Source organism: Felis catus, chromosome X (genome assembly GCF_018350175.1).
Source record: "Felis catus isolate Fca126 chromosome X, F.catus_Fca126_mat1.0, whole genome shotgun sequence".
Classification (NCBI taxonomy): domain Eukaryota; kingdom Metazoa; phylum Chordata; class Mammalia; order Carnivora; family Felidae; genus Felis; species Felis catus.
The window spans coordinates 73,791,280-73,819,210 of record NC_058386.1 but is presented as its reverse complement, the minus strand read 5'-3'; the positions used below and the strand labels follow the sequence as shown (position 1 = coordinate 73,819,210).

Genomic DNA, 27,931 nt, shown 5'->3' with positions numbered 1-27,931 from the left:
GTCTCTTTCCATGTGTCAAAACAGTTTAGTACCTAACACAGGACTTCTGTGAGATTTTGATAAGACAAAATTTGTAATACTCTAAAATGCAATGAAAACAAATTTTGAAATTATAATGCAATCATTCATATAGTTAAAATAGTTAAAACAGTATGGTCATTTTATACTTACTGAGGAATGCTATTTTGGGTAATTTCTTTAGATTTAATGCAAAAACCAATGATAAATTTACATTGCTTTTCTAATTGTTTGGTTTTTTTCTTCAGAAACTCAGTTGTTTCAGTTACCACCAAAGCATGTTCCTAGGTGATTTAGTTACTATCGTTAATGTATGATGTAAGGAAAATATAAAGTGTAATGACATTTTCAAAGGAAATATTAAACATTATATTCTCACAGTTCCTTCCATTTCTTTGAATGATAGTATTTACTTGAGTTGTCTATCTTCATCCTGGAACCCAACCTTAATCTGGAATTCTAAACTTTTTCTAATATAATTAACCCATATCTTTAGTAATACTATCACTAATTTTTGTCACCCTCTCATATTATTATCAATTATAAGTACTTCAACATTTCATGTACATTATATGGCATTATCTACAGGCTAATCATGTTCAATTTTCACTGATATCTCTTTAAGAACTTTATTGAACTTACATGATTTATGATTCAAATTTGGTACAGTTAAACAATATTTTCCTCTATTTAATATTTCCAATACTTAAAAAATCTCATTCTATTAAGATGTATTCATATTACCCCTAAAACAAGAAAATAGGGAAATGACTTAAAATTATCTAGATAGAATTGATTACTTTAATTGACAGAATTTTGTTTAATATTTTAACATTTGTAACACTTGTTAGATTAGACTAAGAAATTTCTCATATATTTTTCTTCCAGTCGTTATGACCCAAACATGGTCTTTTTACATTGTATTCAATTTTATATAATTTTTGTGTTTCTTAATTTTTTAAATGTAAACTCTATACCCAACGTGAAGCTTGAACTCATTGCCCCCAGATCAAGTCTCGCATGCTCTATGGATTGAGTTAGCCAGGCTCCCTAATTTTTGACTTATAATGCTATTTTAAAGTGACTCAATTTATTCTTATTCTGTCTTAAGGCATAAAAAGCATATTTTAATAGAACTGATATTTCTACTTTGTACAGAGTTTTTATCTCCTCTATGAAGATAAAATTTAAAGAGGTCTGTTATTTTTCACCTGGTTTTTGCTTCTGTTTTCAGTATTTTTTTTTGTATATTTTGGAATTTCTCTCTCAAAAAATATATATGCATATATATGTGTGTGTATATATGTGTGTGTGTGTGTGTGTGTGTGTGTGTGTGTGTGTATTTGGCTACTATATATACCTCCTCAGGCAGATGTCTATGCTAAACATGATTAAATAATGTTAAGGATAAAAAATCCAAGGCAATTTGGCAGATACCGAAGTTCATTTAGCACTTACAAAAAACACTTCACTCCAATTGGCCCTTTAATTCATTGGAATCCTCAAGTTGACATCAAACAAGCTCTGATGTTGCTATTAAAGTGTCAGAGCATAAAAAAGATTAATAGTTTCATTGGGAAGGCAATGGATTATGAATCCCAATGCTACAATTAAGACGTGAATCCTAGTTTCAAAGTGACAACTTATTCAGTTGATTTCCTAAATCTGCCAGAACCACACTGTGCCTTCTAACAAACAGTTTAAACACTTATACTTGACATTTTTCAATAGCTGTTTTCAATGTTGTTTGTTTTAATTTGAATCTAGCTCCATATGAAGATGAACTGCACACAAACAAATGGAATTATAAGAATTTCCTAGATGATTATTAATGCAAAGTTCACTTAGACTAAATGACTATTCTGCTGTAGTCAAGATAAAAGTCTAGTATGAAGAAAATAGGCAGCACAGTGCCTAATTTACCATTTGTTCCTGTCTGAGGGAAGTTTTGAGAGAGAGAAAATATAACATAACCCTTACCAAGCCTCTTTTCCTATTGTTTTTGCTGCCCTTAAAAATATTAGACACTCCTTGAAACTAACATTACATTGCATGTTAACTAACTGGAATTTAAATAAATACAATGAAACTAAAAAAATGTACTACTTTGCACTGGAGGCTTTCATTATAAAGATGTTCAGCAAAGGTTTAGATCCACTCACTGATGTAAGATGCAAAATAGCTGAATAAGGAGATTCAAACGTGGTTCCTAACCTTATGAGGGCAACTTGCATTTTTTCACAGACCAAATCTTTTTTTTTTTTTCTGTTCTAACAGTCAGATGGACAATTGAGCTGGACTAATATTTCATGCCTTATACTTTATGACCCTGAAATTGGAAATCGGCTGCAAGTGCTGAATACAGATGGAATCTGGCATTCATTCTAAACTCATAAGTCAAGTATAAATTATTAAAATAGATTTACAATAAAAAATCAGACACTAAAAAGAAAATAAAAACGTCTGCAAATTAGGTAAATGAAAATTTAATTGGTTATTTTATTCTGAAATCTGATTAATTGATACGTTCATATTCAGTATTTCACAAACTAATATCATCAAGGATCTATTATATTAAACTGCTAAGAATTTTTGGATCTCTTTGGAAAAAGCTTTAAAAATATCGGTAGACTGGGGAGGGAGCCAAGATAGCAAAACAGCATGGAAGCTTTTTGTATGTCTCCCATCCATGAAGTATAGCCAGACCAACACTAAACCATCCTGCACACCTAGAAGACTGATTTGAGGATTAGCACAACAATCTGCACAACCTGAACCACAGAATTCAACAGGTACATGGCAAGGAGAGGTGAACTTGGGGAGCAAGAAGCCACGGCAGGCAGAGAGACACTTTTGCAGGCAGAGAGAGGATGGAGACGGGGAGGGAGTGGTGGGGAGGGGTGGAGAATACAGGAAAAGCACCCCTCACCAAAAGCACCTGGAAAGAAAGTGGAAAATTAGAAACAGCTGCAGGGACTAAACTAAAAAGGGAGAAAGGAGAAAGGAGAGGGTTTAAATTCTATTAAGACTGTAAACAAGGGGGGGGTGCGCAGAGTCTGCAACTCCGCAGCTCAAAACCTGGCAGTGCTCTGGTGGGAAGGGCGAATCTCCACGGTAGAGTGGGGTCTGGGAGGTTCTTGCAACACATGGGGAAAAGCGGTTCCATTGCTGGAAGGACATTTGGTAGAGACTGTTGAAGTCACCTGGTCCCAGCTGACCCCAGAAAATGGCCGCATTTGCTGGTGCTGGAACAAGGTCATTAAGGGTGAAGTCTGGTGCCAGATGTGTGTTGTAATTTTCCATAATCCCTGAAATGCTGCTGCTACACTATCTCCTGAACTTTTTCTGGGGTGGACTGGAACCTGGCCGCAGTATCGGGGCACTGGCAGCAGCAGGGTCCAGCAAGCGTTCCTGGGAGCAGCTGACATTTGGCCATTGTTCAGCCGTTGCTTGGTGAGACCCTCCTGCAGAGGGGCAGAATGGGTCAAAGCCACAGTCCTTCGAAGTAAGGGGCCAGGAAAAACAGCCACATCTGAGACAAAACTCAGAAGAGAGGTACTGCCTGGGGTTTGGCCATGGACAGTGAAAAAGCTGGGAGTGGATGAAAGCTGAAGAAAGAGGACATGTGTGCGATTGCTGATCTGGGAGAACAGAGTTCCGATACTGGGTAGCTGGGTGACGCCATTTTCACCGCTCCTGTGCATGTTTATAGGCACCTAAGAGTGCCACAACAATTCACTGCAGTAGGCTAGCAGCACCATCTAGTGGATAACGGAGCCATTACACTAAGACCCGCCCAACTAGGCCAACCTCCCTCTTCAAGAACACAAGTCTCACCTCTTGCTTAGTTTACGGACAATAAAGCTCTTCATAGCCTGACTTCTTGGGCAAAACGAAGTAATTTCAGTCGTGTTTCAATCTGTTACCAGGTCCATCTAATCATTTTTATTTCTTTTTATTTCCCTTTTTCACTTCTTTTATTTTTCTTGTATACAGAAAGAAAACATTCATTTTTATTTTCAGTATTTATTAAAAAATTTTTTCTTTAATGTTTTTATTATATTTTTTACTTTTGTGTAATTTTTTTCAAATTCTATATTACATCCATCATTTTATTTTAGTCTATCTACTTCAGTGTATTCACTATTTCAAATTTTCAAACTATTTCCTTTTTTCCATTTTTTCTTTTTTGTTTCTTTTCTTTTTCTTGAATACAGAAAGAAAAAATTCATTTTTATTTTCAATTCTTTTTTTTATTTTTTTTAACGTTTATTATGTATTGAGAGACAGAGAGAGACACAGAGCATGAACAGGAGAGGGGCAGAGAGAGGGGGAGACACAGAATCTGAATAGTCTCCAGGCTCTGAACTGTCAGCACAGAGCCCGACGCAGGGCTCGAACTCACAAACTGTGAGATCATGACCTGAGCCAAAGTTGGTCGTCCAACCTACTGAGCCACCCAGACGCCCCTATTTTCAATTCTTATTAAAAATATTTTCTTTAATTTTTTGTACTATATTTTTTACTTTTATGTAAAATTTTTCAAATTCTAGTTTACTTCCATCATTTTATTTTAGTCTACTACAGTGTATTCACTTTTTCAAATTTTCAAATGATTTTCTTTTTTTCTTTTCTTTTTTCTTTTCCTTTCTTTTCTTTTTCTTGAATACAGAGAGAGAAAAAATCATTTTTATTTTTAATTTTTAATAAAAATATTTTCTTTAATTTTGCTACCATATTCTTTACTTTTGTGTAAATTTTCTCAGATTCTATTTTACTTCTATTATTTAATTTTAGTCTACTCCAGTGTATTCACTTTTCCAAGTTCTCAAACGATTTCATTTCCCCCCCTTTTTTTCTCTAATCTATCAAACCACTGTCAATACGCAGACCAAAACACACCTAGGATCTAGCATCATTTACTCAATTGTGTGTGTGTGTGTTTATGTGTGTTTAATTTTTTAATTTTAGTTGGTTTAATTTTATTTTTTAATTTTAATTTTTCTACCACATCAATTCCTTTTCTCCCCTCAAAATAACGAAACAAAGGAATTTACCCCAAAAGAAAGAGCAGGAATAAATGACATCCAGGTATATAACTGACACAGACACAAGCAAGATGTCTGAACCAGAATTTAGAATCACGATAATAAGAATATTAGCTGGAGTAAAAAATAGACTAAAATTCCTTTCTGCAGAGATAAAAGAAGTAAAAACTAGTCAGGATGAAATAAAAAAATGTCATAACTGAGCTGCAGTCATAGATGGATGCCACGGCTGCAAGGATGGATGAGGCAGAACAGAGAATCAGTGATATAGAAGACAAACTAATGGAGGAAAATGAAGCAGAAAAAAAGAGGGAGATTAAGGCAAAAGAGCACAATTTAAGAATTAGAGAAATCAGTGACCCATTAAAAAGGAACAACATCAGAATCATAGGGGTCCCAGAAGAGGAAGAGTAAGAAATAGGGGTAGAAGGGTTATGTGAGCAAATCATAGTGGAAAAGTTGCCTAACCTGGGGAAAGACATAGACATCAAAATCCAGGAAGCACAGAAGACCCCCATCAGATTCAACCAAAACCAACCATCAATAAGGCATATCATAGTCAAATTCACAAAATACTCAGCCAAGGAGAGAATCATAAAAGCAGCAAGGGAAAAAAAGTCCCTAACTTACAAGGGAAGACAGATCAGGTTTGCAACAGACCTATCCACAGAAACTTGGCAGGCCAGGAAGGAGTGGTAAGATATATTCAGTGTGCTGAATCAGAAAAATATGCAGCCAAGAATTCTTTACCCAGCAAGGCTGTAATTCAAATTAAAGGAAAGATGAAAATTTTCCCAGACAAACAAAAATTAAAGAAGTTTGTGACCACTAAACCAGCCCCGCCAGAAATTTTAAGAGGGACTCTCTGATGGGAGAAAAGATGAAAATATAAAAAATAAATACATACACACATACATACATACATACATACATACCAAAAGCAACAAAGATGACAAAGGACCAGAGAACACCACCAGAAACACCAACTCTACAAGAATCATAATGGCAATAAATTCATATCTTTCAGTACTCACTCTAAACATCAGTGGACTCAATGCTCCAATCAAAAGACATAGGGTAATAGAACGGATAATAAGACAAGATCCATCTATATGCTGTTTACAAGAGACCCACTTTAGACCTAAACACACCTTCAGATTGAAAGTAAGGTGACGGCGAACCATCTATCATGCTAATGGTCGACAAAGGAAAGCCAGAATAGCCATACTTATATCAGACAATCTAGACTTTAAAATAAAGACTGTATCAAGAGATGCAGAAGGGCATTATATCATAATCAAGGGTTCCATCCACCAAGAAGACCTAACAACTATAAACATTTATATGCCCAATGTGCAAGCATCCAAATATATAAATCAATTAATCACAAACATAAAGAAACTCATTGACAGTAATACCATAATAGTAGGAGACTTCAACACCCCACTCACAGCAATGGACAGATCATCTAATAAAAAAATCAACAAGGAAACAATTACTTTGAATGACACACTGGACCAGATCCACTTAACAGATATATTCAGAACATTTCATCTAAAGCAGCAGAATACACATTCTTCTCCAGTGCACATGGAATGTTCTCTAGAATAGACCACATACTGGGACACAAATCAGCCCTCAGCAGTTACAAAAAGATTGAGATCATACCATGCATATTTTTAGACCACAACGCTATGAAACTGGAAATCAGCCACAAGAAAAATTTGTAAAGGTAACAAATACTTGGAGACTGAAGAACATCCTACTAAAGAATGAATGTGCTAACCAAGAAGTTAAATAGGAAATTAAAAAGTACATGGAAGCCAATGAAAATGATAACAACACAACTCAAAACCTCTGGGATGCAGCAAAGGAGGTCATAAGAGGAAAGTATATAGCAATCCAGGCCTTCCTAAAGAAGGAAGAAAGATCTCAGATACACAACCTAACTTAATGCCTTAAAGAGCTGGAAAAAGAACAGCAAATAAAACCCCAAAGCAGCAGAAGACAGGAAATAATAAAGACTAGAGCAGAAATTAGTGCTATCAAAACCAAAAAAAAAAAAAAAAAAAAAAAAAAAGTCGAACATATCAATGAAAGCAGAAGCTGGTTCCTTGAAAGAATTAAGAAAATTGATAAACCACTAGCCAGTTTGATCAAAAAGAAAATGGAAAGGACCCAAATCAATAAAATCAGGAATGAAAGAGGAGAGATCACAACCAACACAGCAGAAATAAAAAACAATAATAAGAGAGTATTATGAGCAATGTACGCCAATAAAATGGGCAATCTGGAAGAAATGGACAAATTCCTAGAACATATACATCACCAAAATTGAAACAGGAAGAAATAGAAAATTTGAGCAGATGCATAACCAGTAAGGAAATCGAACTAGTAATCAAAAATCTCCCAAAAACCAAGAGTCCAGGGCCAGATGGCTTTCCAGGGGAATTCTACCAAACATTTAAGGAAGAGTTAACACCTATTCTCTTGAAGTTGTTCCAAAAAATAGAAATGGAAAGAAAACTTCCAAACTTTCTATGAAGCCAGCATTAACTTGATTCCAAAACCAGACAGAGACCCCACTAAAGCCTGACTATAGACCAATTCCCCTGATGAACATGGATGCAAAAACCTCAACAAGATATTAGCCAACTGGATCCAATATATTAAAATATTATTCACCAGGACCAAGTGGGATTTACACCTGGGATTCATGGCTGAATCAATATCTGCAAAACAATTAACGTGAATCACCACATCAATAAAAGAAAGGACAAGAACCGTATGATCCTCTCAGTAGATGTAGAGAAAGCATATGACAAAATACAGCATCTATTCTTGGTAAAAACCCTCCATAAAGTAGGGATAGAAGGAGCATACCTCAAGATCACAAAAGCCATATGTGAATGACTGAACACAAATATCATCCTCAATGGGGAAAAACTGAGACCTTTCCCCCAAAGGAACAAGATAGGGATGTCCCCTCTTGCCACTGTTATTCAACATAGTATTGGAAGTCTTAGCGTCTGCAATCAGACAACACAAAGAAAGAAAAGGCATCCAAATCGGCCAGGAGGAGGTCAAACTTTCACTCTTTGCAGATGACATGACACTCTATATGGAAAGCCCTAATGATTCCACCAAAAAACTGCTAGAACTGATCCATGAATTCAGCAAAGTTGCAGGATATAAAATCAATGCACAGAAATCGGTAGCATTTCTAGACACCAACAGTGAAGCAACAGAAAGAGGAATCAAGGAATCGATCCCACTTAGAATTGCACCAAAAACCATAAAATAACTAGGAATGAATCTAACCAAAGAGGTGAAAAATCTACACACTGAAAACTATAGAAAGCTTATGAAAGTAATCGAAGAAGACACAAAAAAATGGAAAAAGATTCCATGCTCCTGGATAGAAAGAACAAATATTGTTAAATTGTTGATACTACTCAAAGCAATCTACATATTCAATGAAATCCCTATCAAAATAACACCAGCATTCTTCATAGAGCTTGAACAAATAATCCTAAAATTTGTATGGAACCAGAAAAGACCTCGAATAGCCAAAGCAATCTTGAAAAAGAAAACCAAAGCAGGAGGCATCACAATCCCATACTTCACGCTATACTAAAAAGTTGTAATCATCAAGACAGTATGGTACTGGCACAAGAACAGACACTCAGATCAATGGATCAGAATAGAGGACCTGGAAATGGACCCACAAACGTATGGACCACTAATCTTTGACAAAGCAGGAAAGAATATCCAATGGAATAAAGACAGTCTCTTCAACAAGTGTTGCTGGGAAAACTGGACAGCGACATGCAAAAGAATGAACCTGGACCACTTTCTTACACCATCCACAAAATAAACTAAGAATGGATGAAAGACCTCAATGTAAGATAGGAAGCCATCCAAATCCTCAAGGAGAAAGCAGGCAAAAACCTCTTTGATCTTGGCTGCAGCAACTTGTTACTCAACAGGTCTCCAGAGGCAAAGGAAACAAAAGCAAAAATGAATTATTGGGACCTCATCAAAATAAAAAGCTTCCACCCAGCTAAGGAAACAATCAGCAAAACTAACAGGCAAGTGGCAGAATGGGAGAAGATATTGCAAATGACATATCAGATAAAGGGTTAGTATCCAAAATCTATAAAGAACTTATCAAACTCAACACCCAAAAAACAAAGAATCCAGAGAAGAAATGGGCAAAATACATGAATAGACACTGCCCCAAAGAAGACATCTAGATGGCCAATGAAAAAAACGCTCAGCTTCACTCATCATCAGGGAAAGACAAATCAAAACCACAATGAGATACCACCTCACACCTGTCAGAATGGCTAACATTTTTTTTTAGAGGTGAGTTGAATTTTTTTAATTTATTTTTTAAATATGAAATTCATTGTCAAATTGGTTTCCATACAACACCCAGTGCTCATCCCAACAGGTGCCCTCCTAAATACCCATAACCTACCCACCCCTCCCTCCCACCCTCCAACGACCCTCAGTTTGTTCTCAGTTTTTAAGAGTCTCTTATATTTTGGCTCCCTCCTTATCTAAACTTTTTTTTCCTTCTCCTCCCCCATGGTCTTCTGTTAAGTTTCTTAGGATCCACATAAGAGTGAAAACATATGGTATCTGTCTTTCTCTGTATGACTTATTTCACTTAGCATAACACTCAAATGTCCAGCAACTGATGAATGGATAAAGAAATTGTGGTTTATATACACAATGGAATACTAAATGGCAATGAGAAAGAATGAAATATGGCCTTTTGTAGCAACGTGTATGGAACTGGAGAGTGTTATGCTAAGCAGAATGGTTAACATTAACAACTCAGGCAACAACAGATGTTGGCAAGGATGTGGAGAAAGAGGATCTCTTTTGCATTGTTGGTGGGAATGCAAGCTGGTTACAGCCACTCTGGAAAACAGTATGGAGGTTCCTCAAAAAACTAAAAATAGAACTACCCTACGACCAAGCAGTTGCACTACTAGGCATTTATCCAAGGGATACAGGTGTGCTGTTTCGAAGGGACACATGCACCCCAATGTTTATAGCAGCCCTCTCAACAATAGCCAAAGTATGGAAAGAGCCTAAATGTCCATCAATTGATGAATGGATAAAGAAGATATGGTATATATATATATATATATATATACACACACACACACACACACACACACACACACACACACACAATGGAGTATTACTTGGCAGTCAAAAAGAATGGAATCTTGCCATTTGCAACTACGTGGATAGAAGTGGAGGGTATTATGCTAAATGAAATTAGTCAGAGAAAGACAAAGATCATATGACTTCACTCATATGAGGAGTTTAAGAGAGAAAACAGATCAACAGAAGGGAAGGGAAACAAAAATAATATAAACCCCCTGGGGTGGGGTGGGGGACAAAACATAAGAGACTTGTAAATATGGAGACAAACTGAGGGTTACTGAAGGGGTTGTTGGAGGGGGGATGGGCTAAATGGGTAAGGGCACTAAGGAATCTACTCCTGAAATCATTGTTGCACCATATGCTAACTAATTTGGATGTAAATTAAAAAAAATTAAAATAAAAAAAATAAATTAAAAAAAGGAGATCTTAAAAAACGAAATAAATTAAAATTTGGAGAAGAAAAAAAATTAGTAGACTACACTGTGTGGTCAATGGTTTTCTTTTTAAAATGTTATAAATGTATGTATATAGTGCTTGTGAAATTTGACTATAAAATGAACAAGCAACTGTTTTTTTCTTCTGAGCTACTTTCAACTGACATAGTTATCCCAAGAGTTAAAATCAATTTAATATTCAAAGGCAATAATTGTATATAATTTGATTTTTTTAAAAAAATCTTTAAAAAATTCTGTCCTTTGCAAAACAGCTGTTACCTTTGCTGACTCACTTTTTCATTTTTTTTTTTCCAGACTAAGAATTAGCCTTCTGCTATTCAGTGTGATTTCAGGGCAAGGGCAGCAGCATCTACATCCCCAGAAAACCTCTTATAAATGCAGAATTTCAGGCCCTACCTATACTCTACTGTATCAAAATCTGATTTTAACAATATTCCCAGATGTTTGGTAGGCACATTAAAGTTTGAGATACACCGGAATAGAATATAACTTCCTAGAAACTGGAGTTGAAAATAACAAGTCATTAGCAATGATGGTGATTGATTAGATATTGTGTATTGGCTCTATTTCTTTCTAAAGTGCTTTGATTCTGTTATAGGTGACCAGCTATTTTTTTAGCATTGACCTTATATTCCCATATTTATTTACTCTTGTATGCAATTCTAAGGCATTCAGAAGCCATATGATATTTAATCAATTCAAATTCTCTTCCTCAAATAGTCCTGCTTTGCACTCTCACATTGTAAAATGGCTAGCATATGTTGAAACTGCTTTATATCACAGATTTTTTTGCTTTTAAGTTTATTTATTTATTTTGAGGGAGACAGAGTGTGAGCAGGGGAGGGACAGAGAGAAAGTGAGAGAGAGAGAGAGAGAGAGAGAGAGAGAGAGAGAGAACCCCAAGCAGATTCCGAAGGGTCAGTGCAGAGCCTGATGTGGGGCTCAAACTCACGAACTGTATGATCAAGACCTGAGCTGAAGTCAAAGTCGGAGCCTTAACTGACTGAGCCCCCCAGGGGTCCCTCACAGATTTTCTTAAAAGGGAGTTCATGGGTGAAGAGAAGTTGTAAGAAAAAGGATGCTATAAGAATCCTAGAGCCAAGGAGCACCAGGGTGGCTCAGTTGGTTAGGCATCCAACTTGGCTCATGTCATGATCTCACAGTTCCATTAGTTCTAGTCATACCTGGCACTGTGCAGCCCACTTCAAATCCTTTGTCTTCTTCTCTCTTTGCCGCCCCCCCCCCACTTGCACTCTCTCTCTCAAAAATGAAGATGAATAAACATTGAAAAAATACCTGTGGAGCCCAACTGAAGGCTAAACTATCAGTGTTAAACTAAGGAATTTTTTTCCTGATGTAAAGAGAAAGACAATGGAAATCCCGCCTCATGGCCATAGAACAAGCTCCATGTAAAAGTTTTATCCTGTTGCTGTGTGTTGGTGTGTGTTTATTACCCAATATTAAGTTTCTGTTTTAAAATTGTAATATATTCACATGTTTTTGAGGTTTCATGATCCAAGTAAAACTATCCGAAAATTAGCAAATAACAGTTAAAGTATTCTAAATATATAATATTAGAAGTTAGAGAGAGAAACCAGCCTAGGCAGTTTCAAAAAGGTTGCATATTTCACAGTAAACTGAAAAAACAGACCCTGTCACCTAACAGTGTTCTTCGCCCCTTGATATCCTTTCTTATCCCATTCCTCCCCCTCTGTCACAAAGTAATATATATCAATCTAAGGCTATTCAGGGAAGAAAGGAAAACTTTGCTTTGGCATATTTCGCCAGACTAACTTTACCTGACCTGTATTCCCTAACCTACAGACATATATCCCAGCATGGGCAAGAAGATCATGCAGCAAGTAGACATAAGTTAAAATCTTTCCCAAATTATATTTAAACCTTCAGAGAAATGTACTTCTAAGTATTTAGGTAAATATGTATTTATAAAGATAAAACCATCCTTCAAGAAATGTATATCACTTGACACTTTAATTAAATGGACTTTTTTTATTCAAAAATTTTCAATGTTTATTTATTTTTGAGAGAGAAAGAGAGGGCACTAGTGGGGGAGGGGAGGAGCGAGGGAGACAAATCCAAAACAGGCTCCAAACTGACAGCACAGAGCCTGATGTGGGGCTCAAACCCACAAACTGTGAGATCATGACCTGAGCTGAAGTTGGATGCTTAACCCTCTGAGCCACCCAGGTGCCCCAGTAAAAGGGTTTTTCAAGACTTTTTTTTTAACGTTTAATTATTTTTGAGAGATTGAGACAGAATACAAGCGGGGAAGGAGCAGAGAAAAAGGGAGACACAGAATCCGAAACATGCTCCAAGCTCTGAGCTGTCAGCACAGAACCCAATGAGGGGCTGGAACTCATGAACCTGTGAGATCATGACCTGAGACAAAGTAAGAGGCTTAATTGACTGAGCCACCCGGGCGCTCCTCAAGTCATTTTTAAAGAGCTAAAATATTTATATACTTTAATGCCTTGATACTTTATTTACTTAGCCTTCATGTCAAAACTTCATTTTGCATGTTTTATAACATAATATGCACAATACAGACATTTTTAATATTTAAACTCAAAACAAAATGTGGGAAGCAGTATTTCCCATGTCTGAGTCAAATTGGGAAACTGTTAAGCCTAATAAAGCCATAAAGAAACAAACAAGTCTTGGATATATTTAACTTGTGATAAGGTACAAAATTATTATTGCATTCAAACAAAGTAGGGAACAGGTAAGGTTGTGGGGTATATTAACTAACACTTTCACCCAACGCCTTACATGAATTCCTCTACCCTTAGTTTTCTTACTGTAAAATGAAGGAGTTGGACCAAATAACGTTTCTGTCTCCTCTACTTCCAGGTTATAAAACTTGGACTATACTGTTTATACTGTAATGTGCCACCTGGCACTTAATGTATGTTGAATTTAATTTGATGTGATTATATATTACTTCATTATTTTTGTTGTTCGTTGTTTTTGCCCAGTCAGAATATAAGCTTCTCAAAGCAGATACTACCTTAAATTTCCTTAATGGTCACGCTTCACAACCCAGTCAAACCCCCACATCTAAAGTAATATAATGTGGGCAAGCAATACTTTTTTAGTTATTAATGGTTAATGGATCAATGCAGTGAAACTGGTAATACCTGCAGTACCACTGGACAAAGCAAGAATGCTTTATATGACTACTGATTTTTGTAAAACATCATATAACTTTCTTCCATTGCAAATGGACTAGAAATAATTTACAGTTTCTTGATTTTACTTTTGGGAAAACTGTACTCCAGGGAGATTAAATTATTTGCCCAAGATCACTCTTTAGATGCTAATAAAATATGAACCATAAAATACTTTGTATTCACACAGTTTAAATAAAACTGCTGCTCTCACTTCCAGTACCAAAAACCATGGGATAAAGGAGTTTATAACCCTGAAGATACCAAACAATGATTTGTATATTGGAAGCTTAATGTCCTTTTGTTTGATATGGTTCAAACCTATATACAATTGATTCCCAAAGACATGCTGCTTCACAAATGGCATGTCAGAAGAAACCCACTACTTAAAAATCATTGAAAAATATTCCCTAAAATAAATCCTATATAAAAATATAGATGTCCTAAAAGCTGAATTAGGCTATAACACAAAATACTTGTCATATTAAGTAAACTTAAACTTTTTGGAGTGTCATTATGATAAGTCATGATTTGAATTCTTCCTGTAAATAAAATAGAGGAAGTATATATGTTTCTGTGAGTGTGTACTGTTAAATTTCAATAATCTTGCTATTTTAGCATATAATTTTTATAAGGATAGTGCACACAGATTATAAATAAGAGGAAAATATGGCACAAGTAGCCAGTTAATTGATAGACTTATTTAAATATACTTGCATATACTTGTCTCTGAGATTTTTATTTCTTAATCCAAGACACATTTTCTGCTTACTTTTACATGGAGAAATTTGAAAAAATATACTCAAAGAAATGATAGTCATGGTGGGAAGCTGGGAAAAGCCCATCAATCCTGTATAAGCTTCCCCTCTTACCATCTGGAAAGCCTATTTGGTTTTATTTGTCTGATCTTCAATTTTCCCACTGAAAACAATAGGTATAACCATTCCTCCTTTTTCTACTCAAAATGTTTTGAGTCTACATATATATAGTACATATATATATGGCAGAAAACTTAATGTTTTGTTTTCATTACATATGACAGTAAATGAGGTGTAAAATCAGTATGAATCTGAACTTGTATTCTAATCACTTAAAGATTTAAAAAAGAAATTAATTTTCATATAGTTTAATTAGAATTCATCAATAAATTACTTTTATTGTCATGCTAAATGGTATATTAATTAAAATAGTTTTTATCAAAGAAAGAAAAATTATCTCTGAGGATTTAGTTTCTTTTTTTCTTTTTACTTTCCATTTTTTGTCTTCCCAATTCTATACATTTGAGTTGAAATTAGGTAGAAAACAGTCATTTTTTTTTCAGATCTGGGCTGAAAATGATAGCTATAGCCATTGTCACTCTGACTTTCAAAATCTACTATATTTATTTCATGCTTAACACATTAAAGACAATTAAAAAGACAATTTAACTCCTTGATCATTTGAGGATTTTTAAAGGGTAAAAGATAAAAGAAGCATTTATGATTTCTGCCAAGTCACTTTTCTAATTTGAAAATCTTAACTGAAAGATTATTTATCCAAATTTTAATGTTTGATAATGAAAATGCAGTCTTTCCACAGATGTAACCAAATCTCAAAAGACACTTATCACCCTAAAATAGCTTTACCCACTTAATAAACCTGTGTTTTACAATCTTGCATAGGACATGAATCTTGAGATACCATGGCATATAAATCATTTGAGGTTTTCTCCTAACAAAAGATAACAACATGTTAGGGATGATGCCTTCATGATTCCATTGAAAAATAACACCATTTCAAGTAGGATAAGATTATTTTGCACATCACAAACTAGTGTGGAATATCAAGGCATCTTACCTAGTTTTATTCATTCTGGATAGTGAAAGAGCAATAAAGTCTTTAGATAATAGAACTCTGCTCATACAAAGACATGTAATTTTAAATGTTATAATATAAAATAGATCTAATTAAATGTACTTATATATTTCATTTTCCCCAAAGGTAAAGGTTACATATGTCATTGATGAAAAAATGCGTCATTTACTTTTATGGTATACTCTTTTTTCCCTCCTCAATTCCCAGTAAAGTTTCAGCCAACTCTACTACATGCGGAGATATGGATGACCTAAGAATTGTCCTTTTTCCACACACACAAAAATAACTTTCTAAGAATGTAGTAAAGAAACAAGGAGTCCTGTGCCTCCGAAAATTGGCATGGTAACTGTATATGTTGGTATGAACATGCTTTGACAAAGGCCTTAAAATTCTGTGTGTGGGGGGGAGGGTTTGTTTAAGGGGAACACCTTTCAAAATATATAAATTTGAGCCACTATGACAATTCCACAAAGCAAAAAGGAGAGGGAAATGAAAATATTAAAGAAATATTTACTGAAAACATAAGAATGAGAAAAGAACACACAAGAGAAAGGATGGGATGCAGAGAAATAGTTTTAGAAAAGTGTAATGAGATCAGAAAACTTGGAAACATTTCCCAATGTACAATATTTGATTCCCTACTTGTAACCAAAAGATAACAGACATTTTCAGGCATAGTAAAAAAAAAAAAAAAACAACTAAGGAATCCCATCATAAATTGTGTTTGAAATAAAAAAGCAAAAGACACACACAGCAAGAAATCTTGGTGAGAAAAATGTTGCAAATCTGAGTTTGAAGTAGATGCTCCTTTTTTTGTTTTGTTTTGTTTTTGTTAGCTTTGATGTCACTGAAGAGGAAAGGGAAGAGAGTCCAAAGTAGCTAGTGGGAAAGAGGAAATAAAATGGGGATAAATAGAGAAATAACCTAAATAGATAAAGTAGAGAATAAACAGGGAGGGAATACTGACAAGCAAAGGAAATAGAATAGAGATAGAGGTGTTTGTTGGGCCTAAAGGGAGGAAAAAGCCAAGATTAAGGGACTAATTGTGTGTAGAGAGAAAGCTGAAGTGGGTAAGGATGGGAGAGATGATGCAGAGGGGTGTGTGGAAAATGGAGTACAGTGAACATAAGTGTGCTTGCAAGCGGCTCAAGAAGTTTACTCTGATGATTGAAGATAGGAAATTTGGAAGCCTAGGAGAAGAAGATGAGTATAAAGATGCAGTGGATAGATGATTATGACTAAAGATAAATTTTCTCATCCAAATTAGCATTTGTTTCTTTCTTAGTTATATTTCAGGCTTTCTTCATTAATTCACCCTCTTTTCTGGATGTTGCAGTATATTTTTAAATTATTTGCTTCCACTCTTTTTTTCCACATGCATTAATTTATTCGAACATTCATTTAAAGGCAAACAACAAGAATGTTTCTATTGTGTGCCACCTACTACCCAATTTTCTCATCCTGTTTTCTTTTTAACATATCTGATTGAAAAAAAAAATATCATTAAAAGTGGTCTGTGTCCACAAAATAGATGCACACTTCTTAACTCCACAGTGGGGCATCAGGACCTTCACACCTTTCCTTACTTAGTCTGTGTGAAGCTCTTCCAACTCTGCTTCCTGGCTAGCCATTGCCTTGGAATGTTTATTTTTCAAAGCCGGAGAAACACCTTCTATATGAGTCTTTTCTCAATCTCTTAGCAAAATTAATCTTTTCCTCCATTATGCTCAATGCAAACATTCATCACATTGTATCATACATTTGTAAGAGTCTCCTGGCTCACAGAGGCATCAAGCCACTTTTTCATATTCTCTTTTGTATTCCTGGTGCCTAGTACACTGTTTGGCACAGTAGGTGACTAATTAATGTTTGTGGATTATTTGGTGAATAAATAATCAGATGATACTTCCTTTAAAATATGTGAAGCAAGTTTTTCCACACCGAGATGGCGGCATAAGAGGACGCTGGGCTCACCACGGATCCTGATGATCACTTAGATTCCACCTACACCTGCCTGAATAACCCAGAAAAACCCCAGAGGATTAGCAGAAAGGAGTCTCCGGAGCCAAACGCAGACAAGAGGCCCACGGAAGAGGGTAGGAAGGGCGGCGAGGCGGTGCACGCTCCACGGACTGGCGGGAGGGAGCAGGGGCGGAGGGGTGGCCCGCCTGCCAAGCAGAGCCCCCAAGTCTGGCTTGCAAAAGTGGAGGGGCCGGGTGGAGTGTGTTCCTACAGCAAGCGGAACTTATCATCTGGGAGGTCATAAGTTAACAGCTCTGCTCCGAAAGCGGGAAGGCTGGAGGACAAAGGGAGGGAGAGTTGCTGAGCTCCCGGACGGACGACAGAGCTCAGTTTGGCAGGGAACGAAGGCGCTAGCCAGCGCCATCGCCCTCACCCACCCCCCAGCCAAAATCCCAAAGGGAACCAGTTCCTGCCAGGGAACTTGCTTGCTCCATGCAAACAACCAACGCTGTGCTTCTGTGCTTCTGTGGAGCCACCCCTCCAGCAGTGGGTCTGACTCCCTCCCGCTGCCACAGGGCCCCTCCTGAAGTGGATCACCTAAGGAGAAGCGAGCTAAGCCTGCCCCTCCCACCCCTGCGCAACTTGTCAATCCACCCCAGCTAATACGCCAGATCCCCAGTACCACAAGCCTGGTAGTGTCCAAGTAGCCCAGATGGGCCACACCACCCCACAGTGAATCCTGCCCCTAGGAGAGGGAAAGAGAAGGCAGACACCAGTCTGACTGTGGGCCCAGTGGTGGGCTGTAGGCAGACATCAGGTCTGACTGCGGCCCGCCTATGAACTCCAGTTATACACCACAGCACAGGGGAAGTGCCCTGCAGGTCCTCACCACTCCAGGTACTATCCAAAATGACCAAAGGGAAGAATTCCCCTCAAAAGAATCTCCAGGAAATGACAACAGCTAATGAACTGATCAAAAAGGATTTAAATAACACAACAAAAAAGTGAATTTAGAATAATAGTCATAAAATTAATCGCTGGGCTTGAAAACAGTATAGAGGACAGCAGAGAATCTCTTGCTACAGATATCAAGGGACTAAGGAACAGTCACGAGGAGCTGAAAAAAGCTTTAAACGAGATGCAAAATAAAATAGAAATGTCCACGGCTCGCATTGAAAAGGCAGAGGAGAGAATAGGTGAACTAGAAGATAAAATTATGGAAAAAGAGGAAACTGAGAAAAAGAGAGAAAAAAATTCCAGGAGTATGAGGGGAAAATTAGAGAACTAAGTGATACACTAACGAGAAATAATCTATGAATAATTGGTATCCCACAGGAGTAAGAGAGAGGGAAAGGTGCAGAAGGGGTACTTGAAGAAATAATAGCTGAGAACTTCCCTGAACTGGGGAAGGAAAAAGGCATTGAAATCCAAGAGACACAGAGAACTCCCTTCAGATGTAACTTGAATTGATCTTCTGCACGACATATCATAGTGAAACTGGCAAAATACAAGGATAAAGAGAAAATTCTGAAAGCAGCAAGGGATAAACGTGCCCTCACATATAAAGGGAGACCTATAAGACTCGTGACTGATCTCTCTTTTGAAACTTGGCAGGCCAGAAAGAATTGGCACGAGAGTTTCAGGGTGCTAGACAGAAAAAATATGCAGCCGAGAATCCTTTATCCAGCAAGTCTGTCATTTAGAATAGAAGGAGAGATAAAGGTCTTCCCAAACAAACAAAAACTGAAGGAATTTGTCACCACTAAACCAGCCCTACAAGAGATCCTAAGGGGGATCCTGTGAGACAAAGTACCAGAGACATTGCTACAAGCATAAAACATACAGACATCACAGTGACTCTAAACCCATATCTTTTGATAATAACACTGAATGTAAATAGATTAAATGTGCCAACCAAAAGACACAGGGTATCAGAATGGATAAAAAAATAAGACCCATCTATTTGCTGTCTACAACAGACTCATTTTATAAATTTTTTTTTCAACGTTTATTTATTTTTGGGACAGAGAGAGACAGAGCATGAACGGGGGAGGGGCAGAGAGAGAGGGAGACACAGAATCAGAAACAGGCTCCAGGCTCTGAGCCATCAGCCCAGAGCCTGACGTGGGGCTCGAACTCCCGGACTGCGAGATCGTGACCTGGCTGAAGTCGGACGCTTAACCGACTGCGCCACCCAGGCGCCCCAACAGACTCATTTTAGACCTGAGGACACTTTTAGATTGAGAGTGAGGGGATGGAGAACTATTTATCATGCTACTGGAAGCCAAAAGAAAGCTGGAAGGCATACTTATTTCAGACAAACTAGACTTTAAATTAAGGCTGTAACAAGAGATGAAGAAAGGCATTATATAATAAATGCAGGGTCTATCCATCAGGAAGAGCTAACAGTTATAAATGTCTATGCGCCGAATACCGGAGCCCCCAAATATATAAAACAATTACTCATAAACATAAGCAACCTTATTGATAATAATGTGGTGATTGCGGTGGAGTTTAACACTCCACTTACAGAAATGGATAGATCATCTAGACACATGGTCAATAAAGAAACAAGGGCCCTGAATGACACATTGGATCACATGGACTTGACAGATATATTTAGAACTCTGCATCCCAAAGCAACAGAATATACTTTCTTCTCGAGTGCACATGGCACATTCTCCAAGATAGATCATATACTGGGTCACAAAACAGCCCTTCATAAGTTCCCAAGAATTGAAATTATACCATGCATACTTTCAGACCACAATGCTATGAAGCTTGAAATCAACCACAGGAGAAAGTCTGGAAAACCTCCAAAAGCATGGAGGTTAAAGAACACCCTACTAACGAATGAGTGGGTCAACCAGGCAATTAGAGAAGAAATTAAAAAAATATATGGAAACAAACGAAAATGAAAATACAACAATCCAAACGCTTTGGGATGCAGCGAAGGCAGTCCTGAGAGGAAAATACATTGCAATCCAGGCCTATCTCAAGAAACAAGAAAAATCCCAAATACAAAATCTAACAGCACACCTAAAGGAACTAGAAGCAGAACAGCAAATACACCCCAAACCCAGCAGAAGAAGAGAAATAATTAAGATCAGAGCAGAAATAAACAATATAGAATCTAAAAAAACGGTAGAGCAGATCAACGAAACCAAGAGTTGGTTTTTTGAAAAAATAAACAAAATGGACAAACCTCTAGCCAGGCTTCTCAAAAAGAAAAGGGAGATGACCCAAATAGATAAAATCATGAATGAAAATGGAATGATTACAACCAATCCCTCAGAGATACAAACAATTATCAGGGAATACTATGAAAAATTATATGCCAACAAATTGGACAACCTGGAAGAAATGGACAAATTCCTAAACACCCACACTCTTCCAAAACTCAATCAGGAGGAAATAGAAAGCTTGAACAGACCCATAACCAGCGAAGAAATTGAATCAGTTATCAAAAATTTCCCAACAAATAAGAGTCCAGGAACAGATGGCTTCCCAAGGGAGTTCTAGCAGACATTTAAAGCAGAGATAATACCTATCCTTCTCAAGCTATTCCAAGAAATAGAAAGGGAAGGAAAACTTCCAGACTCATTCTATGAAGCCAGTATTACTTTGATTCCCAAACCTGACAGAGACCCAGTAAAAAAAGAGAACTACAGGCCAATATCCCTGATCAATATGGATGCAAATTCTCAATAAGATACTAGCAAATCAAATTCAACAGGATATAAAAAGAATTATTCACCATGATCAAGTGGGATTCATTCCTGGGCTGCAGTGCTGGTTCAACATTCACAAAACAATCAACGTGATACATCACATTAATAAAAGAATAGATAAGAACCATATGATCCTGTCAATCGATACAGAAAAAGCATTTGACAAAATTCAGCACCATTTCTTAATAAAAACCCTTGAGAAAGTCGGGACAGAAGGAACATACTTAAAGATCATAAAAGCCATTTATGAAAAGTCCACATCTAACATCATCCTCAATGAGGAAAAACTGAGAGCTTTGTCCCTGAGATCAGGAACACAACAGGGATGCCCACTGTCACCACTGTTGTTTAACATAGTGTTGGAAGTTCTAGCATCAGCAATCAGACAACAAAAGGAAATCAAACGCCTCAAAATTGGCAAAGATGAAGTCAAGCTTTCGCTTTTTGCAGATGACATGATACTATACATGGAAAATCCGATAGACTCCACCAAAAGTCTGCTAGAACTGATACAGGAATTTAGAAAAGTTGCAGGATACAAAATCAGTGTACAGAAATCAGTTGCATTCTTATACACTAACAATGAAGCAACAGAAAGACAAATAAAGAAACTGATCCCATTCACAATTGCACCAAGAAGCATAAAATACCTAGGAATAAATCTAACCAAAGATGTAAAAGATCTGTATGCTGAAAACTATAGAAAGCTTATGAAGGAAACTGAAGAGGATATAAAGAAATGGAAAGACATTCCCTGCTCATGGATTGAAAGAATAAATATTGTCAAAATGTCAGTACTACCCAAAGCTATCTACACATTCAATGCAATCCCAATCAAAATTGCACCAGCATTCTTCTCGAAACTAGAACAAGCAATCCTAAGATTCATATGGAACCACAAAAGGCCCCGAATAGCCAAAGTAATTTTGAAGAAGACCAAAGCAGGAGGCATCACAATCCCAGACTTTAGCCTCTACTACAAAGCTGTAACCATCAAGACAGCATGGTCTTGGCACAAAAACAGACACATAGACCACTGGAATAGAATAGAAACCCCAGAACTAGACCCACAAACGTATGGCCAACTCATCTTTGACAAAGCAGGAAAGAACATCCAATGGAAAAAAAGACAGTCTCTTTAACAAATGGTGCTGGGGAACTGGACAGCAACATGCAGAAGGTTGAAACTAGACCACTTTCTCACACCATTCACAAAAATAAACTCCAAATGGATAAAGGTCCTGAATGTGAGACAGGAAACCATCAAAACCCCAGAGGAGAAAGCAGGAAAAGACCTCTCTGACCTCAGCCGTAGCAATCTCTTACTCGACATATCCCCAAAGGCAAGGGAATTAAAAGCAAAAATGAATTACTGGGACCTTATGAAGATAAAAAGCTTCTGCACAGCAAAGGAAACAACCAATAAAACTAAAAGGCAACCAACGGAATGGGAAAAGATATTTGCAAATGACATATTGGACAAAGGGCTAGTATCCAAAATCTATAAAGAGCTCACCAAACTCCACACCCGAAAAACAAATAACCCAGTGAAGAAATGGGCAGAAAACATGAATAGACACTTCTCTAAAGAAGACATCCGGATGGCCAACAGGCACATGAAAAGATGCTCAACGTCACTCCTTATCAGGGAAATACAAATCAAAACCACACTCAGATATCACCTCACGCCAGTCAGAGTGGCCAAAATGAACAAATCAGGAGACTATAGATGCTGGAGAGAATGTAGAGAAATGGGAACCCTCTTGCACTGTTGGTGGGAATGCAAACTGGTGCAGCCACTCTGGAAAACAGTGTGGAGTTTCCTCAGAAAATTAAAAATAGACCTACCCTATGACCCAGCAATAGCACTGCTAGGAATTTACCCAAGGGATACAGGAGTACTGATGCATAGGGGCGCTTGTACCCCAATGTTTATAGCAGTACTCTCAACAATAGCCAAATTATGGAAAGAGCCTAAATGTCCATCAACTGATGAATGGATAAAGAAATTGTGGTTTATGTACACAATAGAGTACTACAGGGCAATGAGAAAGAACGAAATATGGCCCTTTGTAGCAACATGGATGGACCTGGAGAGTGTGATGCTAAGTGAAATAAGGCATACAGAATAAGGCAGATACCATATGTTTTCACTCTGAGGTGGATCCTGAGAAACTTAACAGAAACCCATGGTGGAGGGGAAGGAAAAAAAAAAAAAAAAGAAGAGGTTAGAGTGGGAGAGAGCCAAAGCATAAGAGACTCTTAAAAACTGAGAACAAACTGAGGATTGATGGGGGGTGGGCGGGAGCGGAGGGTGGGTGATGGGTATTGAGGAGGGCACCTTTTGGGATGAGCACTGGGTGTTGTATGGAAACCAATTTGACAATAAATTTCATATATTGAAAAAAAAATCAAATAAAATATGTGAAGCAACGGGCGCCTGGTTGGCTCAGTTGGTTGAGGGTCCAACTGGCTCAACTCATGATCCCCCATGGGTTTAAGCTGGCAAGGGGCTCTGTGCTGACAGCTCAGAGCCTGCAGCCTGTTTCAGATTCTGTGTCTACCTCTCTCTCTCTCACTCTCTCTCGGCCCCTCCTCTGCTTGAGCTCTCTCTCTCTCTCTCTCTCTCTCTCTCTCTCTCTGAAAAATAAATAAATAAACATTAAAAATGAAATAATTTACATTAAATATGTGAAACAAAATTACTGGAGAAAATTAGATTTCAAATTTTTATGCTGTAAATAATGTCCCATCATATTAATAGAAAATGTGGCAACAATACATATTTTGTCAAAGTAGGTTAAAGCCAGTGGTTAATGTAAAGTCTCCTTGTCAGTGTGGCTCCCCTCCTGCCTCCAGAAACTTATAAATCCTGGATAAAGGCTGTTGTGGACTGATTGTACAGAGAAAGGAGAATTTTATGCTTTCTAAGTCCCCTACCAGATTTCTTCCTGCCACCAGCGTTCTGGAAGCTCTCTATCAGGAATTTCTATCTTGCAAAAAACATAAAGTTTTGGATACCAAGAGAATAAATAGTGTGAAACTTGGAATCTATTCTGCCATGAATCCCAGCTGCCAAAACCCAATATTACTTGGGCGTCCATCAGAATTGCATTCTGGTGATTTGAAGAGAAGTAGAAGAAGAAGAAGAAGAAGAAGAAGAAGAAGAAGAAGAAGGGGGAGGAGAAGGAGGGGAGGAGGAGGAGGAGGAGGAGGAGAAGGGGGAGGGGAGGAGGAGGGGAAGGGTAAGGAAGGAGGAGGAGAAGAGGAAGAAGACTCCTTTCAACTCTCAGCAAATATTTGAACTCTAGAAAATGAATGTGTGTTTATGACTGGTCTGAGTTTCCTTCCCATTCCTGTAATTCAAATGCACAGCAACTGTGCGTTTCCAAACTACAAGTTTGCTGCCTTTTCTGATATACCATGTAAGGAAGCCTTCCATCAAAGGGAACAAGAAAACAAAACCCTAGATTGACCAAACATAAGAATTATTTGCTCCTGCTCCCATTCCCCCAAGTTTTCCACCTGCCTCAAAACCAAAATACAGTAGGTAAACGGTTTGTTGTAATCCGCTATATTTCCTTTGGGAAATTGTAATTTCCTTGGGAAGGTAAACAGTTCTGAGACTCAATCGCCTACATTTGTCCTGCCTATGTCCCCTTCCTCTTGCCCAGTGCAACTTTCTCTACCTGAGCACTGTGGTCCTTCTCCCATAACTAAAGAAAGGATTGTTGGCAATCAGGGGAAATGGATAAGACTCCAATTCAGGAAAGCCGGTGGATTACTCCTTAAAACGAGAAAAGGAAACTCAGAAAGGAAGCTTCCTTCTTGAAAATCCTATTCCAGAATCTTCTGAATTTGGCGCGCCGATATCCATAAGTGACTGTGCAGCCTCATTATAAAGAGCATGGTGGCCTCTCCTCCCCCGCAGCAGCAACTAGAACCTTTCTTTTCACAACTCCCAAGTTCCAGTCATCTCTTTCAGTTAAGGGTATTCCTCATAGAGCGCCACCGCCTTTGATTGACCCACTCCTCCACCACAGCATTCCTTTGCGGAGAGAAACCTCTTAGCTTTCTAGGGAGCTTGCTCGGTTGCATGAGAAAAGACAGCCACGGGATTTTAAAGACGCCCGTCTTCCCATCCCCTTTCCTTATCACCCAAGAAGGATAGAAAACAGCGGGAATTTAACACTGGTAACTACTATTATTTTATCCGAAGAACGTGCCCTCCAAAATGCCACTAAATAAGTAAATTCACAGTTAATAGTGAAGATATAAACTGAAAGGGGGAGAGAACAGGGGTGGGGGAGGGAAAGAAAAGGAGTTTAGGAGCGTGGGAAGACCATAAACCTGTGCTTGATCCTGAGGTTCAAAACCAGCTGCATCTAGGCCCGCAAAAGTCTCCCTGGCCTCCCAGTCTCCGCGCGCCTCTTAGTAGCTTGTGAGCAAGGAGGGGCCGAGAGCTGGAGCGCGGCGGCAAGGAGGCCTAAAGCAAGAGAGAGCGGCTGCGCACCGGGAGCGCGCGGGGCAGGGCTGCTCGCGTTCCTGACCCGGGCTACCTGCTCAGCCTACTCCAGGCCTGCCTTGCCTCTCCTGGGCTGACGTCATTGACGTCATTGCCAGAAGGTGGGGGTGGGGGCTGCCCCTGCAAAGGCTACTGGAGAAAAAGGTTCTTGGGCCTTGCTAGCGGAGGCGCTCCCTTACCGCTAGGCAGGAGCAGCGCGGTGGCAGTTGTGGCTGGACTCCCCCCGCGAGAGCTGCGCAAGGCAATTCTTAATTTACCAGAGGGAGAAAAAGGTATCTTTAGACCTTAGCGTGTCTATCTCTTGGTTCATTTATCAAATCTGCCCGCACATCGACCGCTCTTTCTCGGTTGAACCAGACAAAGGCAGGGAAGGGGGAAACGTCTACAAAAACTATTACTTCTACCTGCTTCCAAATGCCACCCCTCCCATAAATCTACGCAGGCGAAAGGGCAGCTCTGAGGCTTAGATTTCCTGCCATGATCTTGCGAGTTTGTTTCAAACAAGATTGTGAGTGGAATTCCATCCAGTCGTTACCAAGTTCAGAAGGTGCCTGCAAGTACCCTCGCCTCCCTCCGCCCCTTTTTTTGAGTCACACCTGTTTTAAACCTTTTATGGGAGGAAGAATCGCTTTAGTTATAAAGCGCCACTACCTTCTCCGATGTTGTGCAGAATTCTCTGCACTCTCCTCTGGTTGTTTCCTTGTTGCAGCGCTTAGGAGCACTCAAGCGGCTCCTTTAACACCATCGCCTCCTCCCCATATTTTCTCTCCACTTCCCTGCTTATCCCGATTTTTAAACACTATCTTCTACGTATTTTCCTTCGTACAGCTATTGTGTTAGGTTTACCTGCCACCGTGAGATATTTGCACACAGGGACCTGGTTTCGTTTTGTTCTTCTTAATTTTATTTATTCTTTTGACCTAGCCCTTCTTCTCTTCTTGGATCTTTGCCTTGTGGGTTTGTGCCTCAATGGCGCAAGTTTCGATTCCCAGCCCCCAGCCAACATTTTGGAAGGGCACTACACTGGGGGTGCTAGGGGGAGGGCCCTCCTACAGACGTGTGTGCACACGCATTGCACACACGCATCCGGGCGCCTGGCACCCAAAACTGCATAGGCGGCCAAAGTGGCAACACCCGGAATAATTCATTATGGAAATGAAGAGGCATTTTCAGTTGAACTTTAAACGTCTTTCCTTAGAGGAGGAAAGGAAGTGGTTCCCACTATACACTCCTAGAAAAAGACCTCTCCTCCCCCTTATTTTGCAAGGAGAGGAAGTCAACTTGTGGCCAAGTGCTCATACGTGTCTCTAACCGAAGACACACTGCCTCCACTGCCTCTCTGCTCCTCTAAAGTCTCTAAAGAACAGGACCCATTTGCAGCTATGAGCTTTTAAAAAGTAACCTTTTCTGATGATGTCTTTATTGAGGCATTCATTTTCAAAAAAGGGGTATGTTTATGGCTATGCGCTTTAAAAAAAACAATTCCTTTGTGGAGAGATGAACTGTTTTTCGGTTGTATCTTATTAAACGTCACTCATTTATGGACGAGGTAAGGTTTTGTTTTGTTTTGTTTTTTCTTCTTTTTTTTGGATAAGGGAGTAAAAGTCATTTCTTTAGTTAAAGAGGAACCGTTTTACGTTTGGCTACGCTTTCTTTCTTCTTCTTCTTCTTCTTCTTCTTCTTCTTCTTCTTCTCATTGAGGAAAGGAAGGTGTTTTTCGGCTACGCGATTATAAGTAATTCAAAGCTAGGCAGAATTTTCCACCTACTGTCTCAACATTCAGCAGGTGCTGGCTGAGCAGAGGTCCATAAGTAGGGCGGGAAGAAAAGGCAGGGAGGCCAGCGCCAGGCATAATGGTCCTGGGGGACCCTGTGCGCTCTATGGCGCACTCCGAGCCAAGATTCGGGTCCCCAAGGGTTAGAACCAGCTTGGCAGGGATCCAAACCCCGAGCCCCCAGAGATA

General features: G+C 38.5%; 1 protein-coding gene across 1 annotated transcript in view; it reads right to left on the bottom strand.

Annotated features, from left to right (window-relative positions):
* The window catches only part of PCDH11X (protocadherin 11 X-linked), a 120,978-nt gene extending 94,456 nt beyond the window's left edge, over positions 1-26,522 (bottom strand). Inside the window, 1 exon segment of the mRNA XM_023248909.2 lies at positions 25,794-26,522. The gene's annotated coding sequence lies outside the window, so the exon portion shown is untranslated.
* Positions 26,523-27,931: the final 1,409 nt, after the last annotated feature.